Source organism: Puntigrus tetrazona, chromosome 6 (genome assembly GCF_018831695.1).
Source record: "Puntigrus tetrazona isolate hp1 chromosome 6, ASM1883169v1, whole genome shotgun sequence".
In the NCBI taxonomy this organism is placed as follows: Eukaryota; Metazoa; Chordata; class Actinopteri; order Cypriniformes; family Cyprinidae; genus Puntigrus; species Puntigrus tetrazona.
The window spans coordinates 21,684,226-21,705,623 of record NC_056704.1 but is presented as its reverse complement, the minus strand read 5'-3'; the positions used below and the strand labels follow the sequence as shown (position 1 = coordinate 21,705,623).

General features: G+C 36.9%; 1 protein-coding gene and 1 pseudogene across 8 annotated transcripts in view; both read left to right on the top strand.

Annotated features, from left to right (window-relative positions):
* foxp1b (forkhead box P1b) overlaps window positions 1-21,398 on the top strand; it is a 529,351-nt gene that overhangs the window by 219,512 nt on the left and 288,441 nt on the right. The window lies entirely within an intron of this gene.
* LOC122347301 lies at window positions 8,812-21,049 on the top strand (annotated as a pseudogene).

The window sequence follows — 21,398 nt, the reverse complement described above, 5'->3', positions numbered from 1 at the left end:
GGCCTTCTCGTGTTCCTCAGATGACTTTATAGTGTTTATATGCTGCACGTTTTTCTATTGCTTTTCTTTCTATCAATACCAGCTGTCCTTTATGTTGATTTCAGGTATGTCAGTCAACGCCTTCTCATTTACTCCATACTAATCCATCTTACTTTCACGCCGCTGTCATCACATGGGCGAAATGATTCAGTGATTCCTCAAGGTTATCCCGCCCCATAATTTCTCTCTCTCTCTTACACACAAACACAAAATGTAGATTCTGTGGATGTCAAGTCCAGCAATTGCTCTCTAATTGCTAAAAGCAATTAAAACACACGGGGTGAATTCATAAAATGGCTGTAGTACTTTTGCATGTGACATTTTGAGTGCACTATGAGATTATGTAATTTGTAACTGTGAATATTTAAATCATTGTCCTTCTGTCTTAGAGCTAACAAACCTTGTTTTCTGTTATTGCTATATGCATTATTAATGCATCTCATAATACATAAGGTAAAAATATTTCTGAAATATTTATGATCAAAGTGGAGTGAAAATATGCATGCCAGGTCTTGACTTTCATTATTAAGAACTGATTGGCTCATGAAAAATAGTTCCATATTACAGGTGCATGAAAAGGAAAATGAGAACTCCATTTCTTTAAATTGTGTTTTTTCTTTAATAATATACGCTTGAAAAATCATTCATACTAAGGCCAGAGCATGAAAAAATAATTAGTATTAAGAAGATAAATAGAATCGCTTTTAATTTTATTGGCAGATATAAACATTAGCTGTTCATAACTTCATGCCCAGTCTCGCATCAATCCCAGCGCCTTTAACCCATTGATAGCTGCAATTGGGAGATTAGCATGGCCCAAATCGACATTACCGTCTCTCACCTGTTCCATTGGCGAAGCCCGCCTTGGCCTTTGGCTTCACCTCCAGCTCTTACCGGGTTACAGGGCAGACTGTGCTCCTACAGACTTCGTTTGCAGACAGAATGTACCAAGTCTGGGATTGAATTAAGAGGAGTTGAGTGCTGCCTTGGCATTGGCCATGGTTTAATGCCCTTGTTAGAACTCCGCCAAAAGTGCCACAGCTAACCTATCACTGCATTTCCCCCAAGATCCAGTGCTCTCATTCTCACTCAGGTCTCAGATTTACACTGCCAAAGTTCAAAATGTTTCATATATCAGAATTTATTGCAACATCAAGCAACGGCTGAAACTTTCTGTTCCGTCTCAGATCAGTAATTAGGCTGAGGTTTCACTCTGTTGGCAGTTTAAATTGGCTCCTGCCCTCATTTTGCTACTTAACTAGACGTCAATGTCCAATGCACAGATCTTAACGGCAGCATATCTGGTTAGCTCTTTGTTGAATTACTTGCCATTTAGCTGGATGCTGTTCACATCATAAAAAAAGTACAGGCCTCTATATGAAGCCATTTGTGGTTATGTACCCAGCTGAAAGGCACAGTGGTTCTCTCAGGGATTGTGAAGTTCATGGGTCTCAAAGGTCTCTGTGATCAAAGCATCAGGCTTTTGCCACTTTTGCCACTGGACCCTCTCAATTTGCATTTGTTCCATTAATGAATAAATGAATTGTGTGGCCCTTTGACACCGCCATGCTCACATTCTCAAACATGGTAAAGATGTTTTAATGTTTAAAACACAGAAATTCCTTTCTACGATTTCAGTGAATAATAATTTTAATTTGTGTTTAAGCTTATTTTGATATATATTTATATATATATATATATATATATATATATATATATATATATATATATATATATATATATATATTACATTTAAATATCTAAATAAAATTTTATAAAAATATAAATATTTACATTTTAATATCTAAATACAATTTTATTAAAAACATATGTATCTGGCTGTCTCTGTGATTTATCGAAAAGGAGGTCCCTTCTCTGTAGTGGTTTTTGATGTTTTTTTCATTCTCCTCTCACACTTTTTCCATGGCCCATTTTCCACTCGTGAGTTCCAGCAGGTGGGATTAGAGAGAGAGATTAAAGTCAAACCTGCTGCTTGTGGTCCAAAACTACTGCAAACCTCCTACTGTAGAATAGATGATACGTGCATCTATACCCCCTTCAAACATGTGCATTTCTCTTTCTCTTTCTCTGCCCATAGAGAAACAAACATCTGTTCATAGGCCGGGGAGACACCTGTTTTCATTTTGTCAGCTGAACGAGGACACCAAAGCACACCTACCCTGAGGGCCACTGGTATCATGTGTCACCTGTTTAAACAGATAACTCAATTTTTTAACAATTTTTCAAAAATCATGTTTTTTTTTCACAGCATTCAATTTAATTTCAATCAAACTGTAATTGTTGTTTTTCTTACTGTTAAAAATAACAGAAAAAATGCAGCCAACTAACACAATAAAACATGCTAAGATTATGATAAATATAATAAAACTGATTTTTGAAAATGAAAAATACTGAGATATGTTTTTTGAAATAAACCGATTACACTGGACGACATCACACTTGTGTTTAAAATAGAAACTTAATTCATGTTATTTATGAATAAACATATTGTTATTAATGCAAGCCAAAGTTGCTTGATTGTTTATAATGTCAAAATGTAAACCATTTTATAATAAAGAAATAAGTTTCCCAATTGTATTCAATTTTTATATGTATACTAAAGCAAAGCAGTAAACAGTATGCTATATAGGCCTTGTTAAGATAATTACAAAAATGCTAGTGAAAAAAGCATGAAGACATTAAGATTAACATCATGATTGAATTATGCTTACACTATTGTAAAAGTGCAAGAGATTACAAAAATGTTTTTGTTTTTTTCTTTCTGTCTCATCTTGCCAAGTCAATGTTATATGCAAGGTTATTATATGTTTTTTTTTTTTTTTTTTTTATTTAGTATAGAAATGCTTTTCGTAAACTTGCATTTTCTCCGTTTTCGTGTCGTGACCCTTGCAAGTGCGCTTTACCAGCTTCTCTAAGACATCTATATCACACAGTGAGAAAACAGCTGAGTCGCTCCGCTTCCCTCCTCCACCCCAGACTGTTTTCCATCGACACATCCTCCCTTCCCCCACCCTTTCCTCACTCTTTGTTCGCGTTCTGTCCTCTCCGCTTGTTGCCACCCAACACCGTTTCCGGCACTCTGATTGGCCGATTTTGATGTTAGAGGCGGAGCTACTGATGCAGCGCTGACATTTTGTCAGTTCGGCGAGAGCTTACAGTGTCAGTAGAAGAGCTTTCCGAGAAAGCGGTCGACACGCGGGCCTTTAAAGCTGCTCTTTCTCGATTAAAATCCCCTGAATTTCGCTTGCCTTAGAACAGCGAGGAGAAAAAATACGAACCAGATTATTCGTGGCCGTAAAAGAAAGGATTGAATCAAAACACAGGGCTGTGTTCTTTTTCTTCTGTCGTGTCGCCTTTCTTCCTCCTTCCTGTTTCTTTTGTTTATGTCCTGCAGTGTTCTGCTGCACGGCGGAGAATACACCGTTGACCGCGAATAAACGATAGAGCGAATCGAGATAAACGAAAAAGACAGAAAAAAACTATTACGGCTGTTTCGTCCCTTTTCATCCGTCTCACACGTCTGTGGTGTCCAGCTGACCAGGAGCGAGAGTCTAATGCCCCGGAGGATGAGCCCAGCCATCGAGGGATGCAGACAGAGCCGCAGGGGTTTTTGGAGAAGGGTGCTCTTGAGCCCTTGTGCACCAGGTAGGGGACACTCGTGTGTGCTCCGCTTTGGGAGCAGACGATATGCAAGCCCTCATCCCCGGGAGCACCAGTTTTACAAGAGCCTCCCTGCGGCTATGCGGAAGTTCACACCGCAATATAGAGGTAAGTAGCTACCAATGTGACGTCTCATTCCGTTTTCCTGGCTATTAAAGCCATTCTGTTCTTTTTCATCTCTCTTTGGCCTACCATGTGATATTTGTCGGTGTGTTAGACTGTAAAAATATTCTTGTTAAATGAAGGCCAGCAGCAGTGCACTGTGTTTCCGTCTTAACGCTATTACCTCAAAGGTGGCGCTGCTGTTATGAGAGTTCTGCCAAAGGGAGAGTTCACCCACAAAAAGAAAATTATGGCTGTTATTTGCTTCACCTTCATATTGTTCCAAATTCTGGTGTCTGTCTGTGGAATCGAAACAGAGACACCTGCTCATGTTAACTGTCGTTTACAATAAAAGTGAGCTTGTTCACGTCCATCACCATTAGTTTCAATTTATTCAAATATTCTTATAAATAGTCTTTGTAAATGTCCACGTTAAAGGTAAAGGCCCTAAAAGGTAAGTTATTGGAAGACTGTACATTTGGTTATCGCATACACCAAAGTGTTCCAGGCTTTTGTTTGAAAATACCTGAATGTGGGCGCTTCCAGGTTACTTATACTTGAAAGAAAAAGCAAGGCGCAATGGCAAATGTTTTTTTCCGGACCTAGAGACTGCTGACATGGCATCATAGACTGCCTCCCACACACTTGTGGTTTGAAAATTTGCTGTCATTCCTGAAGAGACACCTGAAAACAAGTTCAACTCGGCTTTTTTGTCTGTGTCCACCTGTCTCATTTTTTCTTCTCTCTGTTCTTTCCAAAATATACACAGACACAGAGACTGGTTTGGATGCTCATTACAGCATCCATACACTAAATATCCTGTTTTCCAGTGTGATAAATTGTGCAGAGTGGTATATGTTCTTTATTGGGTGAGGTTGGGGTCATAGGAGTAATGTTGAGCTTAGGCATCTTTTGTGGTTGTTTATAGTGTCTTGAAATCCATTTCTTTTTCGTAATAATAGGAAGTTAGTGTTCAATATATACTGATTGCCTGTTTTAATATTCTGAGTTGGAAGTCTAGGCTAGGAAGTCTATATATATATATATATTTTAAATACTCAAAAAATATAATTTTCTGTAATAAAAAAATGCTCAAAGAAATATATTTTCTGTAATAAAAATGCTACTATTATTTTTGTTCTGTCTTTTAAAAGTATATTGTATTAAATTGTTTGGCATTTTTATTTTGATATTAAAAATACTAGAATAATGTTATTGAGAGTGAGAATAAAAACACTAACATTAAGACATAAAAATATATTTTAATTATTCTTAATATTCTATCTCTGTTTATATATCTGAATTTTTAAATGAACGTTTTCATGACCTTTTTGTCTTGAAACTCTCTATTTTTTCAGAATAACAGATTCTTTATTTATCTATTTCTTTATTTATCTGTTGTGTATTTTTTTGAGGCTGTCGCTGGGTTCATAATTATATTCTTGCAATTCTTGTGATATTTACATGTGATGCCTTCATTTTTGCCAGGTTTTGATGCATTGTGCTATGGATGCTCTTGAATTTGAGTTATGACGTGATATTTGACAATAAATGAGTGTTGGTTTCATCACATCTTTAGCCTCGTGTCATTTGTTTTTTCCTTCTTGTGTCGCTTTGATTGAGCGGACATTTGATGTGGTGTGCTGTGGCACACTCAGAAAAACTGATCCAGTGAAGCCGCTCCTGTACATTGGCTGTTGTTTGATAGACTTCTCTCTCTTCCCAACCCTTAGTATTCTTGCACAGCTTCATCTCTCTTTTTCCAAAATTCTCTCTCGTTTGTTTGTTATGGATTGTGTGATTCCTATCAGGTTAGAGTAACCAGTGCTGTCGGCTCAGTAGCTTTTGTTAAAGACTGGCGAGCTTTAAGCACAAAAGAAGTGGGTAAGAGATGTTAAAGATTTCCCAGACAGTTTACTTTAAGCTCGGATCTCTGACTACTTCCTGTTTGCTGAAGTGAAGTTAGTATGATTTCACCTCTGACCTCATTCTTTTCTTTTTTCCCCACTCCTCAATTCTATCTTTCTACTCATCTCTTGCAGGTGTGGTGTCAGGTGAGTTTCTGAGGAGGATGAGGAAGGGAAATCTGTGTCTTAATGCGTGTACCCTCTGCACAGTGAGCTTGGGGACTTGAAAATGTAAGACCCCTCGGCAGATCTGGAACCCAACAACAAAATAAAATGGGTCAGTAAGATGCTGCTGGACAAATGAGGGCTACAGCAAGGACCAGGTGGTCCAGACACTCTCGGAAGGACAAGGACAAGAGGTGAGGGATGGTAACATCTGATTGTGCAGACTTCTAGCAATTTACATAATAGATGCAAAAATAGTCAATAATTAGTTGTTAGAATAGTTAATCAGTTTTAACTGTGATTAAAATGGTATGTAATTTATGAAATTCCAACAGATTTTAACACGTGGATAAAATCTAATAGACTTACACTGAATAAGACCAGAATATAATAGATATAAAGGCATCCAATCAACAAATAAGAGCTCAGTGATTTATTGAAATAATTAAATCAAGAATCATGATTTGGCTTATTACGATTATCAAATCACAAAAGGCTGCTATTTAATTAAATTTATGTAACTGTTTGAGTGTAATTTCATTGGCACACACAGCTCCATGAAAATATTTTACTAGCGTCTCAGACAGCTATTAATGTTGTAATAAGTTATTTTAATGTTGATTATTTTATTAAATGTTATTCTCTTTACATTCAAATAAAATAATCATTTGAATAATTCTATAGTTATATATTGATGTATAATGTAAAACTTTGCAGCCCAAAAAAGCTTTCAATCACAATTATTTTCCACCCAACTCTTTCCAGTTCAGCTCTAAATCTCTACTAAATCCAAATAACTGCTTAGCAATGTGCTAAAAACACCAGAATTGCATTAATGTGACAACCACCTATTACATTGTAGCACAATTGCAGCGTGAATAAACTCATGTAAAAAAATGTATCTAGATGAAAATGTAGCTGTTTTACAGAGACTGCAGGGACACAATACTAATGAATCTTGTACTGCTGTTCCTTTTAGATCGAAGTAGCAGATTTTCAGTTAGCGGTCTTGAGCTAATGGCCACAATACACACATCTCTCAAATAATACTAGCCTGTGTTCTCTTGTAATAATGGCCCTGCTCAGTACTTGTCTGACTCAATGAGAATGTGACCCATCGTGGCGCCCTTATGTCGTCGTAATGAGGAGGCGCTGAGCGTGACTGACCTACAGAACACCCAGCTGGGCAGAGCAGATGCACTCTCAGCTGCTGGCAGTCGGACTGCTTCAAATGTGTGTTTTGAGCCAAAGTTTAGTAAGAGGTTATGCAACCAGCGTGGCTTTGACGAAGAAGTGACCTCAGTGTGACTGGGAAGGGTGAAAAGGCCAGATAAGAGGCATTTGTTCTTTGTGCGGGGTTTAGGATTTTGAGAATCATGGGTATTAACTCCACCTCATCAAGCCATATGACTTGTGGGGTGTTGTTTATGTCTGTAGCACAAAATGGCATGGCAGGGACGCAGTAAAACTCAAGCTTTTCCGATCTTTTAAAATAATGCTACCAAGTTGGCTGTAGTCTGTCCTGTCAGTCTGGGTCTGACCCGCTCTACCGCCCCCCCAGTGTCAAACGTGAGAGAAGAGCTGGAGTGGCTCAAGCGAGGCTAGTGTTCTACTGCAGCCTGGAGGAGCAATGCTGCTGGCCTCAGCTCAAGCACAACCCTGGAGCCTCAAGTGCCCAGCAACACCTGCACGGAATGAGGAGAGCGAAACACACGCCAGCCAATACGGCGTGTCGCCGATTCTGCCCAGCAACCAGCTTCAAGTGTAGCCGGCCTGATGCGGTTTACCTTACTGTAAATATGCCATAAATGGCGTTCAAACGTTTGCTCAGTAAGGTTTAACCTAATCTTGTTTTCTTTTTTAACTAAATATATTAAATTGGTTTGTGTCTCAAGCCCGTGCTTTTATTCGTCAAGTATCACATAGGAAAAAAGTTTGTTGCAAATATAATGCTGCTGTCGTTTTCCAACACTGAAAAAGAAATGTATCTTGAGCAAAGAATCTGCATATCATAAAATAATTAGACCTTTATTTATAAAATATTATATGTTAATGTCTGTCTATAATAAATATATATTATTTATGATAGTTTATAATATGAAAAAATCTAGAATTATGCTGTATAATATGTAAAAAAAAATTAATTCTGAAATTTCTAATTATATACAAAATGTATTTAAATAAATGTACACTCTAAAACCTTTTTCCAAATTTTAAGTCACTAAAAATATGAAAATCACTGTAGTGATGTATTCTATTCATACTGCACAACAAAAATACAAAACATTAAAAAGCTTAAATAGCACATAATAAACAGCATTATTGCAGATTTGCAATTAAATTACAATTGGGAAGTGGATAAGCGGTAAATTAATTATGCAGAAAAACAAGCCTAATTTTGAAGTGAAAAGAGGAAAATCCACATTTCGCCAGCAGAACTTCCATCAGAATTCATCCTGTTTGGAGGCCTGACGATGAGCGCTACACGTCCCTTCATCTTGATCTGAAGATGGGCACAAGGCGGCATAACGACGCGCCTCTGAAGAAGAAAGAGCCAAGTCAAGATCAAGTGCTCAGCGGTGCATCGCCAGCATCGTGCGCCTCTCTACGGCTTGTGCAGGCCTGAGTACAACTCTTAAACGTAATTCCATAATAACAGCTACTTAAGAGGCAATGTTTTATTCGCGCTCTCTTTCGCTTTTCCCTCCGGGTCTACCATTCAGTTACGGGGCGCTCATGTTATGAACAAGTACCACCAGTAATAAGCTGACCTTGTCTGGCTTCAAAGACATCTTTCCAGTTCTTCCCACGACAGGAGGCGCACAGGATGACTCACTGTCTCGTGCTGCTGAAACAAGGACAGTAGAAGGCGAAGCTGGAGGCCTCTTGCTACGCTTTTTATAGTTAACTCTTGATAATGATGGAGACCCTCGACCTCGCCACTCCGCAGAGGATGGAGCCCCGGAGGAGGGGGCTGACGAGAGGAGGAGAGGAGGAAGAGGAGGAGGAGGAGGAAGAGGAGGGTGGTGCTTTTTGGATTTCCTCGTGTGGTGCGGAGTGCGACCAGCAGTGGTAGCAACGGCCGGTGCTTATGGCGGCTCGCTCTGCTGTGGTGGGCCCATGGCTGAACCAGACGTACGGTGATGGATGGTCGCGTAGTTGACTTTACTCATACCGCGTGTCGGCTGCGGGCGGAACAGTGCTAGTCCGCGAAGGCCAGGATAGCGGTTACATCTTCGGTTGGAAACCTCATCGCCATCATCCTGCGCAACTAGAACCACAGCGGTTAAACCCCGGCTTTGACAGTTAAACTGGCATGGCGTTGAGCGGGAAAATGTTTCTTTCTCTTTCTTCTCTTTTTTCTTTTGGGACGTTCAGCTCTCAAAGCCTCCACCTGTTAGGTTTGTTTGTTTGTTTTTTTTTTTTTTTTTGTGTTGTAGAGAAGTTAAAAGGGTCAAGAAGCTGGCGTCAGAGTAAATTGCTCCTCTGTGTTTCAGTAGCCTTTACTCACTTCCCCTGATGTACTGTTACAGTGTTGCTGCCGTTCCCGTTTTGTTCTATTTATTGAGAATGGTTATTTGCGAAAGGACCTAGCTCATTTCCTTGACAAGGTTCTGGAACTTTGGGTAGCTTGGGAAAAGCACTTCTTGTTGGATGGTGGTGAAAAGAGAAAAGACTGTTAACGCTCTAGCACCTCATGCACCTTTATTATCGTCCAGAGACAGCTATATTAGATAGTTAGTTGACACTTAGAGACTATAATAAAAAGCTTTATTTGTTGTCATATTTCCTAAATAAACTAAAAAGAAAAGTGAATGGAGCTTGAAAACTACATTTCCATGTTATTAATGTTACAATAATGATAATAAATATTATTGTTGACATGTTCGAATACCTCTATCTTATATCTGTTGTACCAGTATGTTGGAGAAAAATAAAGTTTGTGTTAAACTCTGTGGTCTCGTACTGTGTTTGTTTGGGGTTTTAAAAGCAAGAATGTGCTTGTATATCAACTTTGTGAGTCTAAAAAGCAGTTTAGGTCTTGGATTTGCTAAATAAAAAGTAGTGCAATATAGGCTTAATTAAAAGGGATGCTTTGCCAAAGTGAATATTCTGTGATTCATTACTCACCTTCGCCCGTTCCAAACCTGTAAGACTTTGGATTCATCACAAGATATTTTTGATGAGATTCAAAATAGTCTGACCCTCCGTGAACAGCAAGGGACCAACCGCGTCAAAGGCGCAGAAACCTGAGTAAGGACATTAAAATAATCGTAGTAAATCAGTGCTGCAACTGTAACATTACACATATCCGTAAACTTTATAAAAAGAATTAACAATGCTTTACAATGTGGTAGTTCTCTTAGAGTGCTCTTGAATTTAATAAGTCTTAATTTTGTGTTCAAGATCAGCAGATATCATACACATTTGGAACAATGCAGATGAGAATTAATGACAGTATTTACATTTTGGGTGAGACTTTTCTTTTGAAATTCAAATTCTGTCTTTATTCACTCCAAACCTCTATGACTTTCTCTATGACAAAATGATTTGGTTTGTATTCTTCAAAACTTCTACACTGCGTTCCACAAAATAATGATGAATTTTTAGCGCACTTTGGTTTAGAAACCAATTCTCCTTGTATTATATATGTATTCATTAAGTACCTTTAAAGTGCATAGTAGTGCCTTATTCTCTGCGACCATGCTCTATATCCATAATCCTACCTTAACAACCTTTAGCAAAGAGTAAATGACAAATTATCTACAGATCTTACAGAGGTAATAGTTGTAGATATTAGTTAGTTAATAGCCGATAATTGTTATCAAAACTAAAGCGTAACTAAATGTTAATTATTGTACTAAGCCCTATCAAATTTTAAGAGCTTACTCTGATTTTCTTTAGGTTTCACAGTCGTCATAGAGATCGGAAAAACACTCTGTACATTATCACCAGGTTTTAAAGGATGCTAATGCGCAATCATGAAAGTCCTAACACAAGGTGTCCTGACCGAGTGTCCTGGCCTTTTCCTCTTTACTGGCTGTTTGAGGATTTGGGCAGCATTCTGGAGTTACAAATGGCCTGTATCATGATCACAGCTGGCAGCACATGTGAAACAGGCATGCGTATCAGCAGCGCACTCCTTAAGATTGGAGCTAGTAGTATGGTTGTTTTTTTAAATCTATGAATATTTAGAGATGAAATATTCAATTCATAATATATCAGTTAATGAATCATTAGAGCGATTTTTGAAAGATCATGCTTGACATTGAATGGAGTAATGCTAAAGTTGAAATAAGATAAATCTTTTTCATTTTAAATTGTAGTTTTACTGTATTTTCTGTAGAGAGTATGTGTATAAAAAAACATTATTCCCAACCTTTGATCAGCAATATAATAACATTTCATACTCAAATGGACTCTAATGTCTTTTGATTTAGTGGTGTAGTCCACGAACAGTTAGTCCAAAACTAAGAGAACTTCAGATGCAAATGATTGGCTTTATAGGATTTGAGGCCGTTATGGTTGTGTGTCTGCCTTTATCCCGTGTCTCAGCGGACATGATGCAACATGAGCTCCAGTGTCAATAGAAATGTAAAAAGATTACTGGTCAACACGTACTGATGTTGGTGTGATTTAGCATGTTTTTGTCTGAATGTTTGTCAGGTATAGTTTATCACCTATTCTCCCAGAACAGCGGTTTGCTGTAACTGACGGAGCTGTTTATTAATACTGAAATTGCTATATTTTGACTCTTTTCTCTCTAGCACTGAGGATCATGTGTTGTTGCCTACATGCGCTAATTGCGCCTCCTTTAAAATGTCAGACAAATATCAGTAGATTCATCCCCAGTCTCAAACATATGGGTATGTTCAGCTTACATAATTACTGGTTTAGTATGCAGCTGGTTCGTTTAGAGAGCTAACATTTCCGTACTCTTTATAGGTACTCAGCTGTGCTCTGTTTCGTTCAATTCATTCTATTCTACCTTTGTTCTCTCTGTGTTCCCAAGAATAGAGCATTTATTAGGGCAGCATTGCTTGCTTTCTTTGTCTTTTTCTCTGAACTGAGTCACACCTTTTGGAAATCACATTTATACGCACACACATTTGTAAATGTTATTCTGTCATTATCCTTGATCCATTATCCATATGACTTTCCAAGTGCCAATGTGAACACTTTTGATGAACAAATTAGTTTTCATAAAGTAAAGAAAGTTATATAACATGTATAAAACAAAGAAATAAATGTGTAAGTTATATATAGCTATATAATATATCTTATTTTTAAAGTGTTATTTACTTATTTTATATTATAAAAATGTAGTAAGATTGCTTACATTTTATAAAATTAATATTTTAATAAATAATACATTTAAATACAGTTAATACATTTAAATAAGAATAATTAAAACAGATATGTATAATTTACAATGAACAAATTTTGAGAAAAATATAAGCATTTCTATGATCTATCTATGATTTATTTATATTCAACATTTTTTTGTTTTATAGCTTAATACAGTAGTTCAAACACATTATTATTAACACATTACATTGAGCCATATTTTATTCACAATTTTACAGTATGCTAAAATAAGTAGCATTTTAGAAAATGTTTAGTAATTAGCTATTTATAACCTAAAATGAAATTAAATGATTTGCGCAAAATAAATCGTTTTGCTATGTAACAATTAGTAATATAGAAAATAGGCTTAATAAAAACATAGTAAATAAAATTAAATTATTAAAAAATAATAATAATTTTGTCACTCATTTAATTAAAATATGTTATGCTAAAATATAATTTACAATTTACACGTTTCTCTATAGGGGTATTTGGACCTCATTGATGTACAGAGAAGAATAATTTCAAATTTCTTTAAGAGTATCCATTAAGGTTTAGTATTCCTTTCTTATGTGAAGGTCATTTTTAGAAAAGGGAATTTGAAGAGTGATCTGTATGTATTATCAGTGTGATTGTCAGTTAACGTCTGGGTCATTTATAGAGTCACTTCATCAGCTTTACACTTGGCCAAATCAATGGCTGTCCATTTCCAGTTCCACTGAAGCATGTTCGTGGCCATGATACTTCATGTGAAGCGTTCAAACGAGTGAGAAAAAGACATTAGCATTGCATCACTAGTAACATCGCTTTGCAGGTGGCGACTAACAAAGAAAATGTCTTTTCCCTAAAATTTCAGGAACTAAGACATATTACTTTTTCGCAGCAAGAATGCCGTGCGGTCATGACGCCACTTAGTGTTTGACACTGTTCGAAGTGAGAAAACCAGGTAAGAAAATTAGAATCTTTATAAGCGCGTCATGCAGCGTAAGCGCGCTCCCATATAGCATGGGCGGACTGTTTGACTTCATTCACTTTGACTGCGCTGTCAGCATGTGTTTAATCAGGCCTGCCAATTACTAACTTTTAAGATCAGCTAAATCTATTCACGCGACGTGTTCAGTCAGATATATTGGCCTGTTATTTCATTAAAGTAAAAGCTGTTAGAGTTGCTCAGGTGATTCTGTTTGTGCGAAAACTCTTTGAAAGTTTCTATTGCTCTGCATTAATTGTTAGAAGTGTAGAAAAAGATGAGAATGCATTTGAATTCCTGTCCCAGTCTTATTACTATGTTGTGTGTATTGTAATGAGAATATTCTGCCAAACAGTTGTAGCTGAACCCCAGGCAGAAAGATAGAGTCAGGATGACTAAGTGTTGTTTTTACATATTTGATGCTCTTTGTTGTCACCAAAAAAATGTGAAAAATTTCTAAAAACATGAAGAAAGGAAATGGAAGAGATGAAGTATGAAGCAGTTTTGAACAAGAGAGTCTTATATATATATATATATATATATATATATATATATATATATATATATATATATATATATATATATCAGTAACTCTCTGTTTAAAAGAAAAAAGTTCTGATTGTTTACATAGTGTTCTGTTAAATAAAACCTTGATATTTATGACGATTTATAAAGTGGTTTGCAATGGCAAATATTCTAACCTAAATTCTATCATTTACTCATGTTCATTTTATTTACACATTTACAACCTATTTATTAATGTTTAAACTAGTTGTGAGAAATGATCAGTTTTAAGTAGTTCAGCGTAGTTTATATATTATTGGATGACCTATTAGATAAATTATACTACAATCCCTTTGTCAAAAAGAGATTTTCCCTTTTGTATTAAGTGGAAATAATAGTATAAGGGTTCGAAATTATACAAATACGATAAATAATGATAGAGTTTTCATTTTTGTCTGAACTCTTCCTTTAGCAAACCGGGCGGGGCGGCAGTATGAAGCTTGTATGAAAGGCAGTGAATGTTCAGTAGCCTTGATGTAACAAAGGATGATGTAACAATGTCTCCAGTGTTTGTAAAGTATTCTGGTGGACTGTGAGTGTATTCAGAGGCATGCAGCTAGTCTCCTGTGTTTAGTTCTGAAATATGTCAGGTGGCATTCTCTGCAGTTTTAGCAATGGCATTTAAGGAGAAATGATAAGACATTTGAAAATGCATCGACTTCCCATGATTCTAGTATTGTCACTCTTGGTTTTATGAATCGGCTGGAGTTGTAAGCCCTCTGTCTACTGAGCATTCTTTCCCTCCTTCATCTGACATAACACCTCTATAACTCTATAATGCATCTAAATATAAGGAAAAAACGTTATTCTGAAAAAATGTGCGCTGGGCAAAATGGCTCTGACGTTTGATGATAATGTCAGTTTATCTCAGTAGTCTCTTGACGGTATCTGTTTTAGTGATTGTGTCTGAGCAGAGTTTACTCTGTCAAAGGTTTGTCAATATAAATCAGAGCTTAGGGATCATATCTCTGACGTGCTAAATAAGTAGAGGTGTCACTTAGAAGTAAATGTCTCTGGATATTTGGAAAATGCCATGCGCTCCAGGTCAGCGAGTTTCAAAAAACAATTGGTTTTACATCATTTAAAAGCGGCACAGGAAAAAACTATACAGTAACTTTCACAATCTTTGCCAACATCTTAAATGCAAAATATCTTGCCTGTTGCACTGTAACAATCATTATTAGAGTATATTTGACAAGAAAATTTCTGAATGAAATAAGTATTTCTCCACATTTAATTGCACTTTCTTAATTTTTAATTATTTTACAAATATCAAAATATTAAATATCGCGCATTAAGGAAAAAGACTTAAGCCGCGATGACCAGCAAAATATTCATTTATGCTGGTGCCTGGCATTATCCAAGTGCTTATAAGATATTAAGGCATGAGAACCAACTGTTGTGAGTCGACAACTTTCATAATGTAGTTTGATTGCAAAAGTTTAATCAAATAAGTTAACTATTGCGTTTAGCGAAGCACTGAAACAGGATGAAGCTCGGCAATTCAGGTCTCTCATATTTATAAACCAAGGCCCAGGTGGATCAGATGAGCCAACTGAAATGTCACATAATCCACATAAAATAAATCCACATAACCTCAAGCTACCTTCTTTTACAGAAAGAATTTAGATCCTGCAGTATGTCAGCAGCCTCTGAAAATAGCAGCCCGAACTGGACTATATCTCACTGAGAAATACCATTCATAAAATAAATGAAGCAGAAGCCTCGGTGTACGTGAAAATAAACATTTTAGAGGAAATATTCATTTCCTCCGCTTATGCCTGTCATGCCTCTTTTTCTCAGTCCAGATCCACATCCTTCAATCTACCTGAGATGCGCACATTTCTGTCCTTTTTGCCTTGTACGACACGATACTGAGATTAAAAATGCCAGAAAACGAATAGCTGGGTGAAGCGTGTGATTTCTGTAGTATTTGTTTAGCCCCTCACCTCCGTGTTATCTCACGGTTTAGCTGGCCGTTATATAGCCCAGTCTGAACAAGTATCTCTTTATTAAAAAGCACAGACGGCGGCTCATCTCTAACCAGCACAAACACACCACAACAGAATCAGCCGCCGTGGGCACCAAATGTATATAGTACTTCAGGCAAAAAGCCATGTGTTCTCTGCTCTGTCATTTGTTCCAGTCACGATTGGTGTGAGCGTTAGTGCGGCTCAGTGGTTATGTGTGTCAGACTGGTCTGCATCAGCTGCAGACACCAGACGAGGCGAAATCTGCTGTCATAATCACATTATACCCATTCAACAAATCGGTTCCGATGAACTGCATTTGTTTAAAAGGTCAGTTAAATATTTACCAGTTTTGTTACATTTGTGATGTGGAATTATATCATCATAAAAGTATCTTATATAATAACATAAAATGAATCAAATGATATCAGAAACAATGTGAATCAGCTTGTTTCCAAATCAAACATAATTTCACAAAATTGTACTAGACTAAAAAGCGCTGAAATGGAACTGGTATGATGGTGTCAGAATGGTAATGTTAAGTATATGAAAATCTAAAACTAGCAATATGATTATGTCCAAAATCATGGTATTATCATGGCTTATATACTTGGAAATAATCATGAATGAGATTTCAAAAACTACAACATCCCTTAGTACTTCTTTCTTGCAGTTATGTCCTTGTGAACAGGTTTTCCAGGAATCAAGAACCTCCAGATTTCTGATGCAGAGGATGCCCTATGTCAGTTATTTGTGTCAAGTAACATATTAAACGGAAATGTGTTATTTTAAAAAACGGACGTAATTTGAACCTTTCAGTTAGCACAGACACGAACAACACCACTAAATCTATAGCTAAACACTGATAGGCTGTATGTTGTGCTTCTTCAGCTGTGGAGTCTTGTGTTCCTAACTAGACGTATTTTGTGTTAAACTATGGTGCTAAACCATACACATTGCACTAAGGTTTATTTTTGTAAAGAGAATAAGGCAATCTGTCAATCTCATTGGTAAACTGACGAAACGCAAAAATTAATAATGGCAAAAACAATAATACACAAATACATGAGTCATTTTAATCTAAATATAATAGGTGGTGCTAGAAAAAGACAGAACATTCTTGTGTCTTTTGTATACTAAATTGTATAATCATTTAAATACATACAGTTAAAATTCTTTCTAGCATAAATTCGAAATCAACGCAGTAATTCTTTCTAACAAAAAATCTTTAAATTCTTTTTGGAACATAAAGCTTGATTCCTGGTTTATCCAGTTTTGGTCTGCGCTGAGAAAGTAACAGTTAACACAACACCATATACGTTCGAGACACAACGTCTACGTCTGAAAACCCGCACATTTAGGAAACCTAAATGTCTTTCACATAAAACTTACATAAAAAAACATCTGCTGCAAAATAGTTTTTATAATCAGATAATATTAGAGACAACTTCCGGGCCACTAATCCACTTATTACCCCTTTCACTCTGTTTCCATCAGCCCGCTATTTCTATGTCACGGATATGACGTGTATTGTGCTCTGGTGATGACGTGTCCTGGTACATCACTCCTTAGAGCTGCTGACCAGTGCTCTAACCGCTAGACTGGGATTCATCATCGGAGGACACCATGGCCAGTGAGTCGTCGTGATTACTGCGCTACTTTGTGTGTCTATTTAAAACGAGTTTGCAAAAGCGTTCTGAAGCTATAAACGACTGCTATCTTTCAATAATAACTGTCTAACCAAACGCTTCTTCATTCATAGATTAGTAACTGTCAGAATCTTACTTCATTGTTTATTGTCAAGTTTACAAAACACATTTTATATATAAGTATTTCGTCAAAATGTGACTTTAATGGTTACATTTAATGAGTACTCGTTTTTAAAGCGATCATAACCAGCTAGTACTTGGACAGTAAACTAGCCTGGTCACAAATGCGTAATAGTGTTTATTTTCTACCGCGCATAGACGTCGTGTGCTTTTAAACGTGTAAAGTTCTATATATTGCACACAAGTGAATTTAACTAGAAGCATGGGTGCATCACTTAAAATATAGCGCAAATGATTAAAAAGTCTGCTGCAATGATAAATGGACAGATGAGGTTTTGATCTTGTTACTCAAACTGGAGGTTTTCTTCTTGGATTGAATGATGACGTTGCAAGACGGACAGATTCAATGTATTTGAATTCAGTCATTCTAAAACCGTCTTTTCTGCATGACCAAGACCTCTTAGGATAGTAACGTTGTTTTATTTTAGCTTCCATTTATAAACCTAACACATTACTTTTTTTTTACAGTCAAATTCCTAGAGGTGATAAGCCATTCTGTGCAGTTTGCAGGTTAAACCAGAGAGGAGTATGCAGTTTGATCACATCATATTTTTGCTTACCTTGTCCTTGCTGACGCATTAGATATACTAACTCTTTGAATCTCTCCCTGCAGATTCAGTTTAGAGAAAAAGTGTTATGGACCACAATCACTCTGTTCATCTTTTCTGGTGTGTGTTGCCAGGTAGGTTCCTCTAAGCAAAGCTCTGAGCTCGCTGAAGAGGCTGCTGATGATCAACAAAATCATTCTACTGCATTTATAAACCGGTCAAACCAAACATTACCATATTTGTATGTGTTTTATTTGCTGTAGGAGACCATAAATGAATGTCTGAATGATCTCACGGTGATCATCTGCCTGCTCCAGATTCCCACTCTTTGGAATTATGTCTTCGAGACTCCGCGAATCCTTTTACTGGATGAGAGTGATCCTGGCATCAGCAGAGGTGTGTGTTGAATCAGTCATCCCCACCGCGACCCGAAGGCGAATGATTTAATCAAGTATCAGTGGCAGATTGACAACGATTGCATGTAGTATGTTATAATTTAATTTTAATTATTAAGAGGTGATTTTGGGTAATTTATATCGACAAAAAATTTAATTTATACTCAATTTATAAAGCCACTCGAATTAAAACAATGTGTGTGACATAGTAATTGTGAATCTTCTCAAATTTCAATTTTAAAATTAATTTTAAAAGTTTTAAGCAAAAGTTGAATAATGTGTGTTTCAGGTACTCTGATGCTGGAGTTAGGTATCTCCCGTTGTGACATCTGGTCTGATCATGCAGCACTGCTGGCTGGAGCAAAATCATTGAGGTTGGAGACACGCCACAAAGATGGAGAAACTCTTCAGTAGACTCGAGAAGCGTAAAGACATATTATAACATTCTATTCCGTAGAGGAGGGTGTAAATAAATCTGCTGTATAGTATTATTATTAGAATCCGTCATTGATTGATGCTACTTGGGAAGGTCTAATACACAGCTCCCAGTGGGAGCCCATCTTAATGTCATAATTGCATTTTTGTTTTAGATATCTAACTGTGAATCTTTTCTCCAGTTTTGGTATGATCATCACCATTGGCCAGGCCCTATCGTGTGCATTATTGACTGGGATGTATGGGAGACCCTTCAGAGATGGGTGCTGGAATCTGCCTTCTCATCATCATCCAAGTAAATTCTATGTCAAATATTTAGACATTTTTAGTCATTTTAGGCACCCGACAAATTTCTTCCAGCTGATAACATCGTTCTGTATTAACGAATCGTTCAGATCCAAACAAATGTCATTAAGGACATTTTCCATTTCAGTCTATATTCTGTCAATTCGTGAAATTTTTAGCACCACTCATTCTAGATATTAACAGCACGACATTTGAAGACATATAGGATGTGTTTGCCTTATGGAACCATTTCTCTTTCTAGTTCAGCCTGAGTTATTGGACTTTGCTCGTCTATCGTATTGACCTTTACCAGGCATTATTTTAAAATAATCTTGTCTGTTTGTATTAAGTATCTGCTATCTATGCAAATGAGCGTCATTATAAAAAGACTGACTGATCAACATCTTCGATCTCTTCAGTCTTATCTTGTGATTGTTTGTGAAGAACATTATGCATTATCTAATTAGGCTATGCCTTAGTTAATGTGTTTTGTATATTCTTTTGCAGTTGTTAGTGGCCGGTCTGATCGATGTTGCTGCTGGATGAGTTCACTGCAAAAGAGATTCACAGTTGGGCTCGAGTTATCCTCTCTCTTCGCGCCACCAACATCTGTGAGACAATGAGGTGCGCCATGGAAGGCATTCAGCCCAACCACAGTCAACACAGGAAGGTTTGTCATTCAGGATGTATCATCTTACATTTGGAAACATGGCATGTTCTTCTGTCATTGCTGACTTAATTTTCTTTGTGTACATACAATTGCTGAGTGAGGAGCCATTATTGCTCTGTTCCACCTGCTGGCCACTCATGATAAAGTCTGAGCTCTGAAGAGAGCCTTCTACAGACAGAACCTGCCCAGCCTCTATGAACCTCATCGCTACAGTTTTTGTCTTTGCGGTGGTCATATACTTTCAGGTTAGTGGGTTGTGCATGAAAGTGTTATACTGTAGTAAATATCAAGCACCTTTCGCGCGGAGATTTGGTGCTAAAATGCAACAAATTCATATGATCTGCTTTGGCTCGGTGCAATTATAAAACAACAAAACCTCTGATTTAATCCAGCATGTGCAGAGTCTGTCTCTGCACCATATACACGATCTGTATTTTAAAATGCAAGCTGCTGCGTGGAGTCACAGAATGCTGTTCCACAAACTCTGCATCTGCTCATGGTTTAGGTCACTTATAATGTGCATTTACTTCAACATCCTCCTATACCTGCTATAAGAAGTGCTTGTAAATTGGCTGCAGGTTTTGCTTTTGAAAATGAAGATAAGTCAATATTATTGCTGTAATTTTACAGTTTTGCTTTTTGTATACTATTTTTTTTTTTCAAACCGTGACACACTACCTTCACAGTTTTCAGTTGATAGCTTGAATATTGCAGTTTCATTATACATTTTCCAAATTGTAAATGTGATAATTTACCGTATTTGTGACTTATGTTACCTAATTAAAAAGCTGTGAAATGTACAGATGAAGTAACTATTGAGGCTAACTTTGGCTTATTTGCAGTATTTTACTGCTGGTTAATAAGCACTACCCTGTTAAATAAATGACTGAGACACATTTCAAATATTATATACTTTCACTAATGTTATTTCTTGTTCCACAGGGCTTCAGAGTTGACCTTCCTATCAAATCTGCGTTACCGTGGTCAGTACAACACGTATCCATCAGCTGTTCTACACCTCCAACATTTCCCATCATCCTGCGGTCTTGCACTGGTGTCAACCAGCTACGTCATCTCTCCGATGCTCTCCATGCTGAGTGGGAACTTTTTAGTTAATCTACTGGGAACTTGTAATTGTTAAATGCTTGTTAAACTTTTGCCATATTTGTGATGTCAGAACTCAAAGCCTTCCATATCCCAACATAACATTCAAAATATAATTATTCTGATAATTGTAAGCTGGCTTCTTTTCAAATATTTGTATAGATTCGAATCGAATTATGTTGAGGGTGTCCTGCTTACTTATAATCTCTATCACTGCAGTAGGCAGGTGGTAGATGTTTATTTACATTTGAAATATGGACATTTATCTTTAAAATCGTGGATTTGCCACAGGGGCCTCACCTAAACTTGCTTGAATGCTTGCATACATTGCCAAGTCTAGACTAGTTAGTGCATTCTTTCTCATTGAATAGAAATGCCTGGGACCC